Source organism: Lontra canadensis, unplaced genomic scaffold, assembly GCF_010015895.1.
Source record: "Lontra canadensis isolate GAN:19392208 unplaced genomic scaffold, GSC_riverotter_1.0 scaffold60, whole genome shotgun sequence".
Lineage (NCBI taxonomy): Eukaryota > Metazoa > Chordata > Mammalia > Carnivora > Mustelidae > Lontra > Lontra canadensis.
The window spans coordinates 2,702,290-2,721,793 of NW_022631054.1; the positions used below are offsets into that span (position 1 = coordinate 2,702,290).

General features: G+C 52.7%; 1 protein-coding gene across 3 annotated transcripts in view; it reads right to left on the reverse strand.

Moving 5' to 3' along the window:
- The window catches only part of DLGAP3 (DLG associated protein 3), a 62,698-nt gene extending 44,961 nt beyond the window's left edge, over positions 1-17,737 (reverse strand). Inside the window, exons 1-2 of one of the 3 annotated variants that reach the window (XM_032877174.1) lie at positions 13,258-13,504; positions 12,903-13,011 (exon numbers count right to left, since the gene is read on the reverse strand). The gene's annotated coding sequence lies outside the window, so the exon portion shown is untranslated. Of the gene's footprint in view, positions 1-12,902; positions 13,031-13,257; positions 13,505-16,984 lie in introns of those variants that run through there. The other 2 variants (XM_032877176.1, XM_032877175.1) reach the window with 2 other exon arrangements.
- Positions 17,738-19,504: the final 1,767 nt, after the last annotated feature.

The window sequence follows — 19,504 nt, forward strand, 5'->3', positions numbered from 1 at the left end:
TCTGCCTTCAGCTCAGGTCATGATCTCAGGGTCCTGGGATCAAGCCCTGCATCCGGCTCTCTGCTCAGCAGGGAGCCTGCTTCCCCCTCTCTCTCTGCCTGCCTCTCTGCCTACTTGTGATCTCTGTCTGTCAAATAAATAAATAAAGACTTATTAAAAAAAAAAAGCACAAAACAGAAAGCGATTAACTACAATGTGCTGGTTAACCAGGTAAACCACATAAAGCCCTTAGTACTGTACCGGGCACCTGGTGGATGCTTAATGAAAGGACTTCTCGTTATCTGTGCTTTCTTATTTTTTATTTTTTTACTTCTCCATTGGCTTACAGTGTGACCCTTGGGTGGGTCACTTAATCTCTCTTGGACAACCATGTAAGACCAAAGGTATTCTGCTGGGAAAAAGGCAAATCTTAGTCAAGACTGTCCACACCTACGCACCAGGGAACCAGGAGTGTATGGCAACAGCCAACGTCTCAGAGGCTGACACAAGGCGATGTCCTGGGCAAAGCAGACAAAGATTCCAAAAATCGAATATTAACCAATTTATGCCCTCCCCACAAAGCGTCCGGGCAAGCTACAAGCTGGACACAATAGTCCAGATGGCAGCAAAGGGGCGCAGTGGCTCTCTTGCTGGGGATCAGCCCCTTCCGGTCCTCTCACACTGGAACCTGTGAGAGCATTCCCATACCAGTTCCAACACAGCAGAACTTGCAGCAAGTGAAGTCTAGAAATCATTCTGCTGCCACAGGCCTGGCCTCCTCCATCAGCTATGTGTGCTCTAGGGACCCCAAAGTTTCAGGCTTTGGCTACCCATCCCCTTTCCCTGTGCCAACCAGAATGGCCAGGACTCTGTCTCAGTTTCCCTGTCCAGTTCTCCACCACCCCCTATCCAGACAGCAGCATATGTGGTGGGGGTTTTATGTCCACTATAAAAGGGCTAGCTGCTGGGGAGCCTTAACACAAAGCTGAGGACCTGTAGCCCATACTCCTCTGCACATGGCCGGGCATTCCTCCCACCTCCTCCCCCCCCCCCCCCCCCCCCACCCCCGGCTGCCTGCCTCCTTCTGCATCCAGCTCTGCCTGAGCCCACTTGAGCCCTTCCAGCCGTGGCTTGGCCCAGCTGCCTTTGGCCGGATCTCTTGTAGCTGGGCTGGTGCCCTTGTCCCTGGCCTCTCTCAATCCCACCATCAGCCCTGTTGCTGAAGACGCAGTATGTCTTGTACCCAACCCCAGCCTTTAGACCCCAGAAAGAAGCTCCTCTACCCTTACTGCCCCCAGAAGATGGAGAAGGCAGGAGGGACAGAAGCAGGGAGGCTCTTTTTCATTCCCTTTTATTACTTTATTTCATCAACTCTTCCTGGGGGGGTTAAGGTAGGAATTTTACAGAAAATGGGCTTACTGCTCCAAAACACTCGAGACATTTAGACAGAGCCAAGTCTAAATCCATCTCCTGACCCATTGGACAGGGCTCCGTCTGTGAATAAGCCGCACTACCTACAATCTCTTTGAAAATCCCACGTCAGGGGGCTTTGCACTTGATGTTCCCTCTGCTGGAACGCTCTGCCCCAGATATTCCCATGGCTTCCTCTGCCTCATCTTTCAGGTCTCAGCTCAGAGAGGCCTTCCCTGACCACTCACTAACGGAAGCTGAACCCCATCCCCCAGGTACGCTCTACATCACCCTGTTTCGTTGTCTTCCTAGCACTTACTCCACTTTGAAATTATTTTCTTTATCTATTGCATGTTTATAGTATGTCTGCTGATAGTCCAACATAAGTCCCACCAGGACACGGACTATGTCTGTCTCGTGTGCTACAGGATTCTGCATGTCTCAAACAATGCCTGGCATTAATCAATGCTCAAAAATTATCTGTTTTGAAGGCACCAGGGTGGCTTAGCCAGTTAAGTGGCCGGGTCTTGATTTTGGCTCAGGTCCTGATCTCAGGGTCTGGGGATCGAGGCCCACATCAGGCTTCACACCCAGAGGGGAGTCTCCTTGGGATTCTCTCTCTCCCTCTGAACCTCCCCCCACTCCTGCGCGCACACGCATGCTCTCTCTCTCTCTCTCAAGTAAATAAATAATTTTTTTTAATTTATCTATATTTGCAGGAGTGAAAGTCTCACTTGCCACCCTCATCCACTTGTCTCCTGTGAGCCCAACAGCCCACAGAATGGACCTCTACTCCTTTCCCTCTAAATGCTCTAGAGAGCTCCTGAAGGATTTGGTAATAGAAACCCAGCCTCCAAACCCAGCCCTGCTCATCTTACTTATCTTGCCCCTCTCGACTGGACAGATACTGATGGTTTGTTTTCCAGCTGCACCTGGGTCTCTCTAGATGTGCCGCTTTGCATAGTTCAAGGAAGGTGTTTGGGGGAAAGAGGAAGAAAGAGTCGGGGAAATGACTCTCCCCACACAACAAAGAAGAATGAGACTCTGTGGAGGGAATCTCGGGGTTTGGGATCTACCAGTCATCCCCAAGTAGGTCCCTTCATTCAGACTCTCTGGGCCCCAGCATCTCTCCCAGCCGAGGCCACATAGCCAAGAGATACCAGAAGCAAAGTTCAGGCTTCCTCCTCCTCCTCCAGGGCTGCCAAAGGCCCCACGAGGCACAATTCAGCCTGAACCCCAACACCATCTCATGCTCCCTAATTGTAGCCATGGCCAACTGCTTTTGGCCTGCTCTTCCCTTTCTGCCAAATGAACCAATTCTCCAGCTTTTCTTGTCATGTCCACGTTCTCCCTCCTGAAGTTCTCCAGAAGTCTTCTTGGGGAAGTCATCCCTGCCCACAGCTGCAAAGCAGGACTCCCAGGACCAGACTCCTATAGGACCCTGGTCAGGGGCAGCGAGTGAGAGAGACCGGGGGTCTCAAGTTTAACTATTTGGGTTCCTGTCCTGGGTCCACAACTTACTAGACATGGGGCTTAAAGAAAGGCCCTTCATCTCTCTTGAGTTCAGGTTCTTCAAGTTCCACATGGGAGCAAGAAGTGTTCCCTTCTCATCAAGACATCACAAGGATTGAGATAGTGCAGGTAAAATGTCCATCAGTGCTATTAACAGTGGAGGGGGGAGGGGCGCTAAAATGTGTGAGGTCTGGAAGCAGGGTCTCTAAGAGGATTTCTCAAATGGCCTTGGGCAGAGGCTATAGCCATGCCTGACTTGGGTTTGGATCAAAAATGGGTGCTCTGATAGGACGCCTGGGTGGCTCAGTTGGTTAAGCCGCTGCCTTCGGCTCAGGTCATGATCCCAGGGTCCTGGGATCGAGTCCCACATCGGGCTCCTTGTTCAGCGGGAGCCTGCTTCTCCATCTGCCTCTGCCTGCCACTCTGTCTGCCTGTGCTCACTCTGACAAATAAATAAATAAAATCTTTAAAAAAAAAAAAAAAGGTGCTCTGAACACTCATTTGTTTCATGTTTCACCCATGCCTGAGCTCCTTTTGAAGACCCTCCGCACCTTGAGCATGCTGAAGATAACACAGCAGCCCTCGTGGCCCAAGGTAGTGGCACCTGAGACAACTAGAGGCCCTTGATTTGCAGGCCCCACCGATTCCTGCAGCCAGGGATGGTGGTGTCTCCTCCGGCTGGGATCCGGAAGGGAAAGCCCAGTGACCCTATTGCTGGGTAGTGGAAAGACAGTCATCTGTCTCCAACTATTGTATTGCAGCCTACCTGCGTGACCCTGAAAAACTTGTTTATCTGAGTCTCAGTTGGCTCATCTGTACAGGGATATGTACCTCCTGAGGTTGTGGCAATAAGAAAACAAGCTGATCTATCCAAGGCAACGGACACATAGGTTTCCATATGTTGGCTTCTCCTGACTTTGGCACCCTAGAGCCTTCTGTGATTTGTATGTGTTTGATGAAATTTAGGCTGCCACTGCTGCTCTGGCCTCCAGATTTCCTCCTGCCAGAGCCATCAGAGAACAACAGGTAGGATCCCAAGGCCATGGCAAGGATCCCCTGGGCAGCAGCTTCTCAGGCAGGCCCATGGCCTTTCCTACACTCTGCCCAGCTGTCTGATGGAGTCCAGAGTTTAGGTCTGCCTCTGGGGTTAACACACCATCCCATAGGCAATCTGTGTGAGCTTAGACAAGGCCTGCCTGCGTCAGGGCCTGGCTCCTCCTCTGGGCCTCTCCTACAGGGGAGTCACACACAGGGCTAGGCCCTGCAGGGCCCCATGAATGTTGGTTGGTTGGCAGGCTGCCAGGTTCATGGGGTAACAGCTCCCACTTCTCTCAGCTCTGCCTGATCCTGTCCCAGCCTCTAGGTTATCTTAGCTTCTGCTCTCCTCTCCTGACTTCTGGGCTTAGCAGGAGCCAGGACCACAGGGGGAGACAGCATAGAGAGAAGAGAGCCTTCTGTATGGATGGTCTGTCCTCCCCAATTTGCCCTCTGAGGTGTTCTTCCAAGAAAACTTACCTATGAGTGAATACCCCCTCCACCCTGCCATCAATCCCAGGACCCAGCAGTTGCTATCTCCTCTTAAGGTCCATACTTCAACACCTTCTTTAACCTGCAAAACACTGTCTGCAGATTGTGAGCTCCTTGAAAACCAAATCCATCTGATCTGTCTTGGCATGGACAAGACCTGGTATACAGTAGGTGCTCAATAAGTTCAGGATCTGTGATTGCGCCATCAAGAAGGAGTAACCCTCAGCTGGGGCACAGGAGTAGAGGAGAAACAGAAGAAGGCAGGGGGAAATGACTGTGTGCGGCTGAACCAGAACTCCCCAGCAGGCAGAGCTGCTCCAGGGTGGTGGGCTTCCAGAAGAACTGGGCATGTCCTGTCTAGTGAGGCATGCAAGCAGAGGCTGGAGGGAGGGCTGCTTTGGTGGATGCTATAAGAATGAACTCAAACGCTGACCACATCTCAGACAGACAACCCCTGGAGCCTTTCAACTCTGGAGTCCGAGGTACAGCTCTTTGAGTGCCTACAACTAAAAAGCCATGGGGTCAAGCACTCTTGTTGGACTTCTTCGTGTTGCCCTCACAAACTCTCCTTTGTAGGAGCTACCATTTTTACTTCCATTTTACAGATGAGGCATTGAGGCTTAAAAATGCAAAGAAAATTGCCCAAGGTCACCAAGGTAGTGGAAGAGGGATGGGAATCCGGTCTGAGAGCAGGCCCAACATTCTCACCCACGGAGAGACCAAGCCCCGGCAGGTCAAAAGTAGCATGGCTCTCTGACCAGCGTGGTTTGATGAGGCCTCCCAGTGGACCCCCGGTGTGCCGACTCATCACTCAGCCTCAGAAAACCTCCATCCCTGCCGTCCCTCCCTCGCACACCGGCATGTGCTGCTTATTCACAGTTGAACATATGTCAGATTACAAAGGCATGCAGATCATCCACCACCACTCACGTGGCATTTGTCATATGTATAGTCATCACCACGTAACATGCAAAGATACACACGAACACGTTCCCACACAGGTTCACACACTTCTGCACTTTCATCCAATGGATGTTGATGCTTGTACAGAAGCTGCCCAGATACAAACCTTGCATACCTGTTCATTCGTGTGTTTATCCCCATACAACAAATATACATGTCCATTCCGCATCACGTAGGCACTCACATCTGCTCAACGTCATACACCAAAGCCTCCCCCAACAAGAATGTTATCCATCGTTCCCAGATCCAGTACTAGGCCCAGGTGAGCAATGATGCTCCCTCCCTCTGGGCTTGGCCAGGCAGCCATGAAAGGGGAAGAAGATTCAGCCTGCCTGTGATGGATGGAATTAATCTATTGAGCTGGAGAAACTAAATAATTAAATCCCTAATCACCCCCAAAGCCAGCCCAGGCCAATATAGCTGAGGGAGGGAGGGGGCTCTGAGGCCCAGACCAATATCCTAGAAAGGGGGAGGGGCTTAGGAAGAAAAGCATAGACAGAACCCTCTAGGAGTGTTCTCCTTGAGGAGCTCTAGCAGGCAGGCAGAGAGACAGACATGGTTCTCAAGGGCCACAGGCCTTTCCTGTCCACGCTTGAAAAAAGAGCATACGGTCATCCACTAATACAGAGTGGCCCTCCTCTAGCCCTCCCCAGAGCCTTCCTGACCCTCCGGAGATGCATCCTGAGAGTGTATGGAGATGGCAGGCAGGACTCTCAAACTGCCCAGGACTGTGGCTGCCAATGGGGTCCACCCAAAGTGGAGCTGACATAGGATCAGTAGAGCCCTGGCACACTCCTGCCTCACTCAGAGCAGGCCCCTCCCCACCCTGGTGCAAATGGCAGAGAAGGACCCCTCCACACAGGTGCACCTGCTTCCTTCAGAAGTGGGTCCAGCACGTGGCTAATAGGCTGAGGATGGGGCAGAGGCCCGGGCAGGGGGGCTCAGGGAATCAGCCTGGGAGCAGGCCCCAGTCCCATTGGCTGAAAAGTGGGTCATTTTCCTTTTGAAAAATAGTGAGAAAATGGAGAAGTAGGTCGGGCTCTCATCCCCTCAGCCCCAGGCACCATCCCCGACTTGCAGGGTGGGGAGAGGAGAGATCTGCACATGCCAGAGCCCCATCTCCCCCAGGACGCTGCCCGGGGAGGCCCCCAGCACAGGAGCCAAGGTCATCAGCATTACTCAGGACTCCCAAGGACATGCGCACTCTGAGGCCAGGGCTGGAGCTCAAGCCCCACCCTGCCCTGGGGGCCCTGGGGTGAAAGCAGCTAGGACCGGACCACTGGCAGGATGGGGGCTCCAGCACGCAGGACCCCAAGGAGCCTCCTCCCATCCTCCTGTCTGTCGTGATACCTCCTCTCCTCTCTTCTCCCTTTCCTCTTCGTCCACGTGGGCAGAGTTGTTGCCATGACACCGCGGGCAGGTGGGCGGCTCTGGCGGCAGCTCCGGCCCAACCCCCAAGCTCCGAGCCCAGGTGGGAGGGGAGCGGCGGCAGCGCCCCCGCCCCTAGTCCAGATGGAGAGGAGACCGGCAGAAGGCCCCCAGACACCTAAAACCTGCGAGGAGCTCTAGCCCTGGCCTCTGGGGCAATGAGGCAACGCCGGCGCATGCCTGGAGGTCTGGGGGAGGAACCCTCAAAGAGGATTTAAGGCCTCCACCGCCCCCACCCCAGGTCGGGGAGCCGCACCGGGCGGGGCTGACCCACCACTCCCACTTCTTCCCTTTCTCAGCCGGCCCTCCTCCCAGCTCTCCCCGCGCCTCAAGTCTCTGTGCCTTCCCGCTAGCCGCCTATTGGCCCCGCCTGAGGTCTAACCTCAGTCCCTCACTGTGCTACGCGAGCGCGAGTCCCCATGTCTCTTGAGAGAGAAGATAACGAACAAAGTTGAGACTCTAAGAGAGATTCCTCCCCTACCCCCCAAACCCCGGGCCTGTGCTCTGGAAATCGTCTCCCTTTTCCGCGGGTGCCCCCACACACCTGAATTCACATCACAGCCTGGGGGGGACCACTCACTCCTGAGCCCATACTTGGCCAAGGCAGCCACCCCACCAGGAGTGAGGGCCCCTAATGGAGCAGGGAGAGGAAGAGAGGAGGGAAAATGCTGTCTGAACAGGCTGCCCTTCCTCCCACCACATTAGGCCTCAGAAAGTCTGGCCCACGACTGATCTCAAGGGCTCTGAGCACTCCTCTGGGGATCCACATGCCTCTGTCCCAGTGTACGGAAGTCTTCCTAAGACCCCTCCCACTGTTCAGGACATTGTTCCCTAAGGCAGGAGCCCTGTATCACTGACCAAATGGAACCAGACAGACCGCTACACGGCAGCTCTCTGCCGCCTGGCTGGCAGGGGTGGGCATAGGTGTGGTGGTGATGGTGCCAAGATCTAAAAGGATGGGAGAGTGGTCAGCCAAGGTTAGCTGGAGGCTGTCCAGCTTGCTCTGGGGTGTTCCCGACATACACACTGCACACACATAAAGACATTTTTACTTTCTTCCTTAGCCTCCTCCAGCTAAGACAACAGATCTGGCTAAAATCATACGTGTGCAAACGTGTGCGTGAGAGTGCCCACGTTCCATCTCCTTTTCTCCACCTCCAGTGTTTGACATCAAAGCGGCCCTCGTCCTGAGTTCCCACCAAAGCTATGTCAGAGGGTTTCTCCCTGGTCTCCCTGCCCCGCATCTTGGTCCAACCCCACCTGTTGTCCTCGTGGGCTGCTAGCCTCATCTACCTAAAAAGTGTTGATTCAACAAATACGTATTGAGTACGAGCGGAGCCACGAGCTCCTCTGGACACAGGAGTAGAGCAGTGAATATGACGGACAAAGCCCCATTCTGAAGAAGTTCATTTTCTAGAACAGAACGTGTATTAGACTGTAGAGGACGTATATTCCCTACATACATCCCTGAGCACCACAGCATCTGATCAGCCTTCGGCTCGACTCAAATATATTTAGTAATGGAGTGGGGTGAGGGGACAGAAAGACAAGAGGATATCTAAGACCATGGGTGAGGCCTCTCAAAAAAAAAAAAAGTGACTTTTTGAGCAAAGACGAATAAAGTGAGAGAGCAAATCACATGGCTACCTGGGGGAAGAACATTTCAAGCTGAGGCAAAAATGAGTACAATGGCCTTGAGGGGGGACTGTGCTTACCATCTTTCTGGAACCAAAAGGAAGCCCTTGTAGGGGCTGCACCTGAGATCGGGGAGGTCACCGGAGGCTACTTCACACACAGCATTTCTGTCCCTCACGCCCAACTAAACATTCTGGATTTCCCTCTGAGATGAAAAGCCATTGGAAAGGCATGACCTCTTCGTACTCAGGCTGCTTTTGCAGGGGAGAATCTGTGGAGGAGGGGCCGACAACGGTGGGAGTAGGGAGACCGGTTGGGCCATTTCCTGTCACTGAAACACCTTTTCCTGCAGTTGTCCACTCGGGGGACTCCTGTTCCAAATTCAAGCTGTGGCTCAAAGGCTTCCTTTCCCATGGATCCTTTACCAAACCCCTCCCTTCCCCGCTCCAGAACTGACCAACCTCTCTATAGGTCCCCACCACCCCCCAGTGAACACTTATGTCCTCCTACTTTCCTTAACACTCTCCTTACTTGGTTGTAGGTCTTTTACCTTCTCTAGATTATAAGTTACCTGAGGTCGAGGACCATCCCCAGTGGCCAGCACACAATGTAGCAGATCACAGGCATAAAATAAACACTGGCTGAATGAATGGAGGCATTGGGTGAGGCACAGGTGGTAGAAAAGGGACAATTTGCAGACTGTTGTTAACATGTGAGTGGGTGAGTGAGGTCACAGGTGTGCGCTCACCAGTTGCCATCAGGCCAGCATTAGCGTATACCTACGTATTTCGACACTCCCTTCATATGTATATGTTTGTTAGCCTGCATGACCTGTAGACAAGCCCCGTGTTGGTATATACATTCCTATGGATTCATTCACGCATGTACATGTTAGAAAGTGCATTCATGTCAAGAGAAACATATTAAAGCCTAGACAAATAATATTCATTGTACACATGTATCACCACATGCCTCGCCAGGTGTGAGACTCATACGCACATTTAGGCTTCTCTAATATCCCTGCTCCCTTCACCCATGAAGCTCCCCCTTGTTCTGCTTGATTCTTAAAGTGTTTGTCATCATGTTAACATTTAAGTTCCTAGGCCCTCTCCCCACATATACTCCTCAGTACCATGGCATCTGATCAGCCTTGGGTTGGGTTCCCTCACTCCACTGTCCCCAAGGCCTGGATGGGTTTCTCCTCTGCAAATCCCCATCACATGGATGGCAGTGAGGAACTGCTGGGTCCCTGTGACATGAGAATTTGAGACACCTCAGGAGGCTGCTTTCTGGAGAAGAGCCACAGGCATCAGAGTGGATCAAATTCAAGTGTGTGGGAAAACAGCTTTGGACAGCTCCAATATTCAGCCCAAATCACTCACTCTCTCTCTCATTCTTTCTCTCTGCCACATTAATTCACGTTACCTAGCTTATGGAGATATATTCACATGCTATTAATTCATGGGTGCACATATGTGTCCCCACAGACATGATCACATGCAAACTTACACTCACATATATGCATTGTTGGGTGAGCACCCCAACACACACACACACACACACACACACACACAGGTTTAATTAAGCCATTGCCTCCAAAGTCCCATAAATACATGGACGCACACATAAAGTTATATGTATACATGTGACCACCTTCTACACAAAATCATAAATATGTCTGAACACATTCACACAGCTTACTCATGCATATGTGTGTACATATGCACAGTCACAGACTCACTCACAGGCAGCAATACACATGCATCTGCACCAGAATAGCAGAGCTATCCAGCCCCTCCCCTGGTTTCTGTCCTGCGCACAAAGCCAGGAGTCCATATTCTCTCCAAGCAGCATCGCAAGTTTGCACTTTCTCTTTTTCTTGCCAGGCTCCCACTTCTCCATTTGGAAAGTTGTTCCTACTATCAATAGGATATGCCCCACTCCTGGACACACCCCATTCCCACCCACTCTCAGGAAAAAAAAAAAAGTCATTCTAAAAATGGGCTGTTATCCCCTTGTCCCACGCCTGTAGTAACCAATATTTCCTCAGACAACCTGGGGCATCTGCAGCAATGAAACAGGTGCACTTTGGAATAAGTGCACTTCTTCTCCACCCAAGAGGCAACCCCCATCCCCCACACACATTTGCAAGTCTTTAATCCAACAAGGAGAAATCAAAAGAAAATATCAAGACCAGAGTTTTTCCTCCCAGTACCTCTGGGTATAGTCCACTGCTCCCAGGCTCCAAAACAGTTACAGGGGCACAGGAGGGAACAGTCAGAAAATTATCTCTAGGCCCTAAAACCTCCTGGGATGCCTCTCTTCTTCCCTAGAGGACAACTTCATGAGGTCCAGTGTATCCCTTCTATCCCAGCCCAAAGACCCTGTCAAAGAGAGGCCAGACCATAAGGCTTAAAAATGTAAAGGTGATGACCTTGGCTCAAGATAACAAAAGAAGCAAGGTTTAAAAAAGACAGAAGCTGGGCAGGGAGCAGAGAAGGGAACTGAAGACAACTCCCAGCAGGAAAGTGGCTGCTGGAACATTGGATCATGAAGAGCAGGACTCTCCAAGGGGCCAGGGAGAGGGGGGTGGACATCCAGTATTCCATGTGGGGGTGGAGGGGTGACTGCTTCAGGCAGTAGCAGCTACAAAGTAAAGTCTTATCAAAGCTGTTATGTAACCAAGGGAGCTGAGTGGAGCACAAACACCTCCCCTCCCCAAACAGGCACCCACACCCACACCCACCACCTCCCAGCACCCACAGCATAGGAGTTTTCAGCTCCTCCCGAGCAGCTAGAGGAGAGAAGAATCATCTTCATGAGTTACATCAAAAACATGATGGGTGATGGGCTCCTTATTAACTAGAAGGAAACATCTGGGAAAGAATGAAGTGGCTTGGTTTGGGGTCCCCAGATACTTCCCCCTTTCCTTGAACTCCCTGCCACACCCAATTTTTGCCCAGCATCATCTGGAAACCATCTCTGCTCTACCCTCAAGAAGGAGCCCATTTGAATATTTGATTGTGCTCTTGGGATGGGAGGCGAAGCTGCCATCAACCCTTCCTGCCTGTTGTTCCCCACAGTCTCATCTGCATATCCTGACATTTGGCTCTCATCCCCCTGAGATGACAAGGGAAGGGACTGGGAGAAATATCTCCTTGCTCTATTCCCTTCAGAGTTACAAAGACAAAGCACGAGAATCCAGAAAATTAAGATGATGCTAGGTTAGTGGGGAAAAGATTTCCAAGGAAGCTGAAGATTGAAACCTAGACCCTATCCCCTAATTTGAAAGGTTTATTCTTCTTCCCCAGATCTTCCTCTTTTCCCATTGCCCTGTCTCCAGTAGCCTCCTCCTTCTCTGCTCCATGGCATTGAACAACCCCACCCACTCCTTGAATCCTTTGCTTGGAAATCTTCCTCCCCAACAAAAGTCTCTCCCAAATGCTGCTCTGAGCTGTGGCTTGGGTGGGCAGAGAATGAGACAGGCTTTCGGAATATTTCACTATCCCTTGTCCTCAACTCCATAGTATGCTGGGCAGAGGACAGGGGGTGCCACAAAGTCAATCAAATTGTCTTGAACTCCTGAGCCCTATCTACTCCAGGCCTAAATAGCAAAACCTAAACTCTCCTAATCCAGAACTGCCTTGAGCCTGAACTTGTGGGACCCAGTAGGAGAAAAGCTGGTGGCCATACTCCTAAGCTTGTTGCACTAAAAACTATCCAGGAGAAGAGAGCTTACAGCCACATTCCTACCCCCACACTAACAGAAAGCTGATTGGGGAAAGGAGAGGGGGGAACTGAAACAGGACAAGAGTTTTGTTTGGGTTTTTTGTTTGTTTGTTTGTTTGTTTGTTTTCAAATACCACTAATAACTAACTGTGAGGCCTAAAGCCAGAAGGAGGATCCCAAAATCTATCTTTCCATCCAGGGACTCCGTCCTTGGAAAATGGGTCATCTGGGAGAATTTTTTCTAGTGAGCCCTCAGCACTGCCTAATCACATTTCCATCATCTGGTCCCAACGCAGCTCCATTCAAGACCCAAGACAGTTCCGAAGGAGCAAATCCCTGCAGTGTCCCGTTCAGCACTCGGGACAGCTCCCAGCACCACTCCTAGCGCCACTCCTGGCGCCACTACCCTGGCGGCACTGCCAGAAACCCAGGATGCCAGAAAGATTTACCCGACCATACACCGGTGCTCTTCAGAACAGAAGCCCCTCTCCCCTGCCCATCCCACATTCGCGCCCATCCACCGGAGCACCTGGTCTTGCTCCCTTCCCTGTGTCCAAAGAGAGAAAAGAAACCCAGGCACGAGGCTTCCCTGAGGGAGCCTAGAGAGAGGACCCCACCCACCTCCTTTAAGCCCAGAGCCTCTCAACGCCACTCACAGCTGGTCCTAAAAACCACTTTTCCTTCTTAACCAACACCCCAAAGATAAGAGAAATACTCACGTGGGGGCTCCCAGCCCTGTAGGCAGATGTGGTGGGGGGAGGCAGAGAGAGGTAGCTCCCCACACCCTGATCTGAGCCCCCTTTCTGAAGGAGCCAGCTCCCATCTGGACTGGGGGGAGGAGAGACATGTGGAAGCACTGATTGAGGGGAGGGGAGAAGGGAAAGGGGAGGAGGCAGGAGCGGGGGACTGGAGGGTGGGGGTGTCGGGATAGGGGCAAGGGAAACCTTTTTAATTTCATTCTCTCCCCATGTCTACATTAGCCCTGCAGGCTCAGCTCTTTAATATTTACACATAGAAAGAGGAGAGGATGAGAAAGAACAGAGAGTGGGGGGCGGGAGGGGGAACAGGGGATACCTGAGCTCAAAGGACATAGAGGCAGGGGCCTTCAGGAGCTAGATGCTTGAGCCCCTCACATCATTCCCAGCCCACTCCCATTCTGAGCTCTTGACTGGAAGGAAGAAGGAACCCTGGTACCATTCTGTCCCTTTGTTAACAAGACACTTTGAAGCTGCCTCAGAAAAAGATCAGATCCCCACCCACATACCTGGACACCCCCACAAACCCAGATTGCTTGGGTGCCTTATGTGCAGATGGTAGAGGCAGTATTCATGCACAAGCATGTTCTGGTGCTTGGAAGTATGTTTACATGTGGGTTGTTGTGTAAAAGCACATGAACATGTCAGCTAGTATGTACAAGTCTATACAAGTATGTTCTGGATGTATTCACCGTAACAGCCCCTGCAATCATACACAAACTTATGTAATCAAATGTGCAAATCAGCCCCCAAGGGACCTACCCCTAGCTCTCAAGCTGTAACCCAAGGACAAGGCCTTCCACTCCCCCCACACACACACTCTTATTTTTCGGCCCCTCCCTCACAACCTCACTTTTTCTTTCTGTGACATGGGGAGAAAGGCTGGTGGGAGGGCATGCTGCATCTGAGCCCAGGGACTTGACAAGTTATTAGCAACAATGAGCTGGCAGCTCGTTACCATAACGATGGTGCCACTGCCTCACCCCAGCTCAAACCCAGACTCCCCAGACAGCAGGAGGCCCGCTGAGCCAGCAGTCTTCAGACTGGGGTGGGGGGGCAGGTGGGTAAAGAAGGAATCAAGACATAATGCTTGTATAGTGGAGGGTACACAGCTGCTCTTCCAACTCCCACTGAGATAACACGTTGAATCCACCAAGTGGGAATAAAATCAGACTCTGGAAAGGTTTCCTGACTGTGGAGATGTATAATACACTAGAAAGAGCCTATAGAAGCCCCTCTAGACAAAAGGTTCTGTTCTCATTTGCCTCCTTCGTCCCCTCACTCCAAGAACCTCTTCTACTGATCTTAGTGGATTAAGAGAAAAAACCAGATAGAAGACCCTTCTCTGAATTTCAGTGTTCCCATCTGTAAAATGGGGACAATTATCTCATCATTTACCCTAGACTCCTGGAAGTTTAATTAGAAAGGGTTTAAGGGCAATTACAGACCCTTCCAAACCCAGAAAAGCCCCAGAAGTTTCTCTACCCAACAGGAACCCATGAAATAAGGAATTGTCAGTCCAGCTAGAGGCAAAATGCATCAGAAACTGGGTGGGATGAAGGAAAATGGAGCTCAGCCAGCTCAAGCCCCAACAAAAGCTGGAGAGAGATGATGTGAGATGCCAGGCAGCAGCTGAAAGCAGGCACTGCCCAGAAGAAAGGCTGAGAGTCTGGCCTTTAGCAGCTCCAACCCCTCACCGGCAGAAATCAAGACAAACCCATGGCTTAGTCAGTGGTGGGTATGGTTATGAATCCCCATCCCCAATAACATCTAGCTCTCTCTTTAAAAAGGGTCCCAGGTTAAAGGATTTATAGCCTTAGGCTTATTGAGTCTTTGATTCTTCTCCTCAAATCCCCTCTTCTCAGCTCTGATGGGCATGGATGGGTGCAGGGTGGGAGTTCCAGGAATGGAAAGTAACATGGAGGGTTGGAAAGTTCCTGGGCTAAGACTAGCCAGGAGCACACAAGTTTGCTGTGTGACCTTGGGCAAGTCCCCTCCCTTCTCTGGGCTTCAGTGTCCTCACTTTATAATTAAAGAATTAGGCCAAGTCAATTCTAAGATTCCTCTCCTATATACAAGCTCACTCCTTGGACATGAGCCCCCTGGCATAAAATGCAGTGGGCACTGCCTGCTAGATCAGTGGGGCAGTGGGGGTGGGGTTGCAGGGTTTTTATCTGACGCTGTTCATCCTATGTTCATGTTCCTTTTAGAAACACCTGCCACCCTAGCCCTCCCAGCTCCCTTTTTAGACCCTGATTCACTGCCAACTCACGAAGCCTCTCTCCCTTCCCTCCCTCCTCTCTTCTCCCCCTCTCTCCCTTTTAGGCCTTGGCAGCTGGGTGCCGAAGTAGCCCCAGCACTCAGGAAAAGCTGGGTGGAGGTGGGAGATCAGTACCCCCAGGGTCAGAGAGAACACACCAGGGAGTACCACTCTTTAACCTTGGCTCAGCCCAACTCTGAATCACCCAAAGACCTGGGTTGGAGTCTTTCTGTCTTACTGATGAGCCAGGGTGAAATCATGAAAAACGCAATTTCCCTCTTGAGCCTCAACATCCTCATCTGTAAATTGGCGTTATATTAAGTTCAACTACATGAAATTGCTGTTTTGGTAGGTAAAAAATAAAAACAGTTGAATACTGGCAATTTCATATGCCTTACCCTGTCCTGCTTGCTTCCGAGGCTACTGGGGCGATAAGAAGGAGGTGAGAGTGGAGTATTTTTCAAAAGCCATGGACTGATACAAGGGCATTGTCTTCTTACTATTATTACATCAAAGAGCTTTAGCCCAGACCCACCTGGAGCCCAGGGACTGAACAAATGACCCAGAACTTGGAAATTTAGGACTTGGAAGTCTGGGAGACAGCCACCTGCTCTGATGACTAACAACAGGACAGAAGCTTCCACCTGGCCTCCTCAGCTACTGGCACTAAAGGGCCCTTGGTGAACATTACTGGGATGACACAAGTTCCTAGGCCCCAGGAAGCAACACAAACACTCCAGCTCACCCCTGGCCCTACTACCACCAAGGGGCCCCAGCAGGCAGGAAGCACACAGGAATAGCATCACAGAGGGTACCCCCCCCCAGGTAGGTGAGGGTGAGGATCAAGGTGGGGAGATCAATGCAGCTCTTGCCTGAGTTGGGGGTGAGGAGTCCCCGGGGAGGAGGGATGATCTGACTTCAGAAAGTCTGATCTCCCTGTCCCTTGCCTCCAGACCACCACCAGGAATCCCCTGGGGGGAAGGAGGGACAAAGCCCAGGTGTCAGTGATTTAGAGTGGACCCTGTTCAGATACATTCTCACACAGCCAACACACACACACACACAGAGGCCACAGATACCTGGACCCACTCACAGTCACACTGACCCACACACATCCTATTCACATACACACACACACACACACACACTCAGAGACATATACAGGCACACACGGTGACAACACACACACTAATTCACACACATGTCTACAGATACATTCACAGTAACACACTCCATACTCACACTGCATACACCCACTGACACGCACACACTCACCCACAATGACACACGCACACACTGCATACACTCACTGGCATACACAATCACCCAGAGACCCACACGGTGACACACTCACACACTCATCACAGGCACAGTGACACGCACTCACACTCACACACCTGCAAAGGAAACTTCTCTCCGGATCTCCCCAGCACCATCACTTCCCCCCACAAACCGGCTGGCTACTCCCTTCCAAACCCGAGCCTCCAGCCCGGGCCAAAACTGGGCCGGGGCTGGCCAGCCCCCGAGGCTCTACCCCGGAGAGCCGGTCGGTGCTCCGCGTGGTCCCCCCGCGGGTGCTCCGGGTCAGGCCCGGGGCCGCCAGGCCGGGGCGGGGGCGGGGGCAGCAAAGGAGGCCCAGCCCCCCCCCCTCCTCCCGGGGCCGGGAGCCGAGGCCGCGGGAGCCCGGGGCGTGGGCGGCGCCGGGGCCGCATCCAGGCCGAGGCTGGGGGGCGCTGCAGAGGGCGCCGCGAGCGCGGCCCCGTCCCCACCCCTCCCCGCGGCTTACCTGGCCCGGCTCGGGCTCCGGCCGGGTTACATGGTGCCGGCGGCCCGGGCCGGGGGCGCTGCGGCGGCGGGCGGGCGGCCAGGGACGGGGCCCGGCACTGCGGAGCCCCCAGCGGAGGGGCCGCGCCGGCTGCGGAGCCCCGAGCGAGCGCCGAGCGGCAGCGGGCGCGGGAGCGGGAGGCGGCCAAGCCACGGAGGCTGGATTTCCCGGGGACCAGGAAGGGGAGGCGGGGGGATCCCGCCCGCGCGCTCCGCCCCCGCTCCCGCCCCCGCGCAGGGCTGCCGAGCCTGGAGCCCGGGAGAGGGAGGAGGACCGAGCTCCCTGCCCCCGCACCGGACCCAGTAGGGCCGAGGTCGCAGCCGGCCGACGGCCGCCGGGGTCTCCTAGGAGCGCCCGCCGGGCTGAGCGGTAGCGCTGGGGAGGCCCAGCTCCGGGGTGCCAACCAGCTCCCCTCCCTGGGGACCACCAGGTCCGCGTCCGCCGGACCCAGGAACAGGCGCACGGTGTCACGACCACGCACAGCCGGACCTGGGCGCAGGGACCCAAGCCCAGCGGCGGGCGGTTGGGGAGACAGTCGCACAGCCTCACAGGCACGGGCTCGCGCCCACCGAGGCACAGTCACACCCTGAATGTCACACACAGCGCCCCATACACATCCCCTTAGGAGACTCTTCGGGTTTTCCGGGTCAGCTACCCGACTTCGGCTCCTGGCCTGGGTTCAAGGAGCCACCTTTCTCTGCCCAGCCCCCGCCAGAGTGGGTCGCTGTGCCGGGCCTCAGAGCCACAGACAGGAGGAGTCCCCCACCCACAGTCCGCAGAGCCCAGGCATTCCCAGTGTGGAGGGAGAACCCCGCTATACCTGCCGACTTTGCTGGGGCCCCCACCCGTACCCACTGTGCCCGCCCACCTCTAGGCCCTGAGCCAGGGGTTGTGCCATGGCGGGGGCGGGGTTGGTGGGCAAGGGAAAGGGGACTGTCCGAAGCACAGCCCGAGGCTGCAGGGCCAGGACACAGGCTGCAGGAGCCAGGAGAGGCGGAGGAAAGCTGACTGCAGCAGTTCCTGGCTGGAATCCGTCTTGGCGCCCAAAGCGATGCTGTAATGGTGTGGGGGGGGGGGGCGCATTGGGGAAGCCGCAGGGGGAGGGGCTGAAAATGGAGGGGAAAGGGCTGGTCTTGGATTCCGATTTTCCAGGGTGCGTGTAAGGGAACATTGCCTCAGGCACTGAAAGTTGGGGTGGAGAGGAGTGTATCCTTAAAGCCCTCCTTCTTCCTCCACCTTTTCTGGTGTTGAAAGCTTTGGGATGGTGAATTGAGGGCTTGGGAGCCTTGGGAGACCAACTGTCCTCCTCTCCAGGAACAGACCTTTGAAGTAGTTATGATTCAACGTTCACCCAACAACTCCCTTTTCCCTGTACCCCTTTGGGGTTGCTGGATCTCTTCCTTGTATAAAGGAGGAAACTGAGGCAGGGAAAGTAGAAGTCACAGACTCAAAGGAGTTAAAGCTGGGAGCTAAGCCCTATCCCCCTCCTCCAGAGAAATGTTTAAAAATGCCACGACATAAATGACATAAAGGAGTTTGGGAAGCCCTTCCCCCAAGGAAATCTAGAAGTCGGTGTGTGGGGCTGGCAGAACGGTTACCTATCTTGCTGCCCACAAGACTGGTTCCAGCAAGGATTTTCAATCATGAGCTAAGGTTACAGATCATTTCCAGCCCAGGGACCAGGCAAGAACACATATGACAGAAAATAAAGTAGAAACTTGGTCCCAGGAACCCGCTTTAGAACTGAAAGAACCATTTTGCTTTCCATGAAGTGTAAGACCAGCCATCAGGTAGGACACCAGAGGCACCAGCATGTTTTCTGAGTTCCAAGATGTACGTTTTGCTAACTATTCTGAAATTGGAACACATCTTACAATGGATAGGGACATTTAATACGGTTTTCTATTTCTCCTCTTAAAGCCGTTACCCAAGCAAGGGTTGACGTGTTTTAGAATTGAGAACATGGTGTAGTTCTCATTTGTTAATTCAACAACCATTTACTGATTAAGATTAATCAAACAGGCTTACCCTGGGCAGTGTTCTTTCACAGCCATCCAGTAATGTATAAGGAGATGGAGATGTAACCAATAATTACTTTCAGAACCAGCTTCGTAGGAGTGTGAGCTGTGTAGTCACACAAAAGCCCACACTTAAAAAGGCCCCACTCTTGGTTTAATGCTGTGCTGTCACTGTCTTGAGATTCTTAATAATTTCTTAACAACGGGCCCTGAACTTCACAAATTATGATTGCTGTGTTAGGGATCCCATGTCTTAATAGAGATGGGCACAAAATACTTGGAGTCTAGAGGCAACAGTCAGCTCTGCCTCAGTGAAGAGGGGCCTTCAAAGAAGCAAAGAAGCATAAAGGAGGCCTTGGAGATTTCCAAGTTGGGAGAGAGAATTAGGGGAGAGAACCACACAGGTGCAGAGACAAGAACTCACCGAACTGTCTGTCATTCAAGCAGTATGGCAGACTAGGTG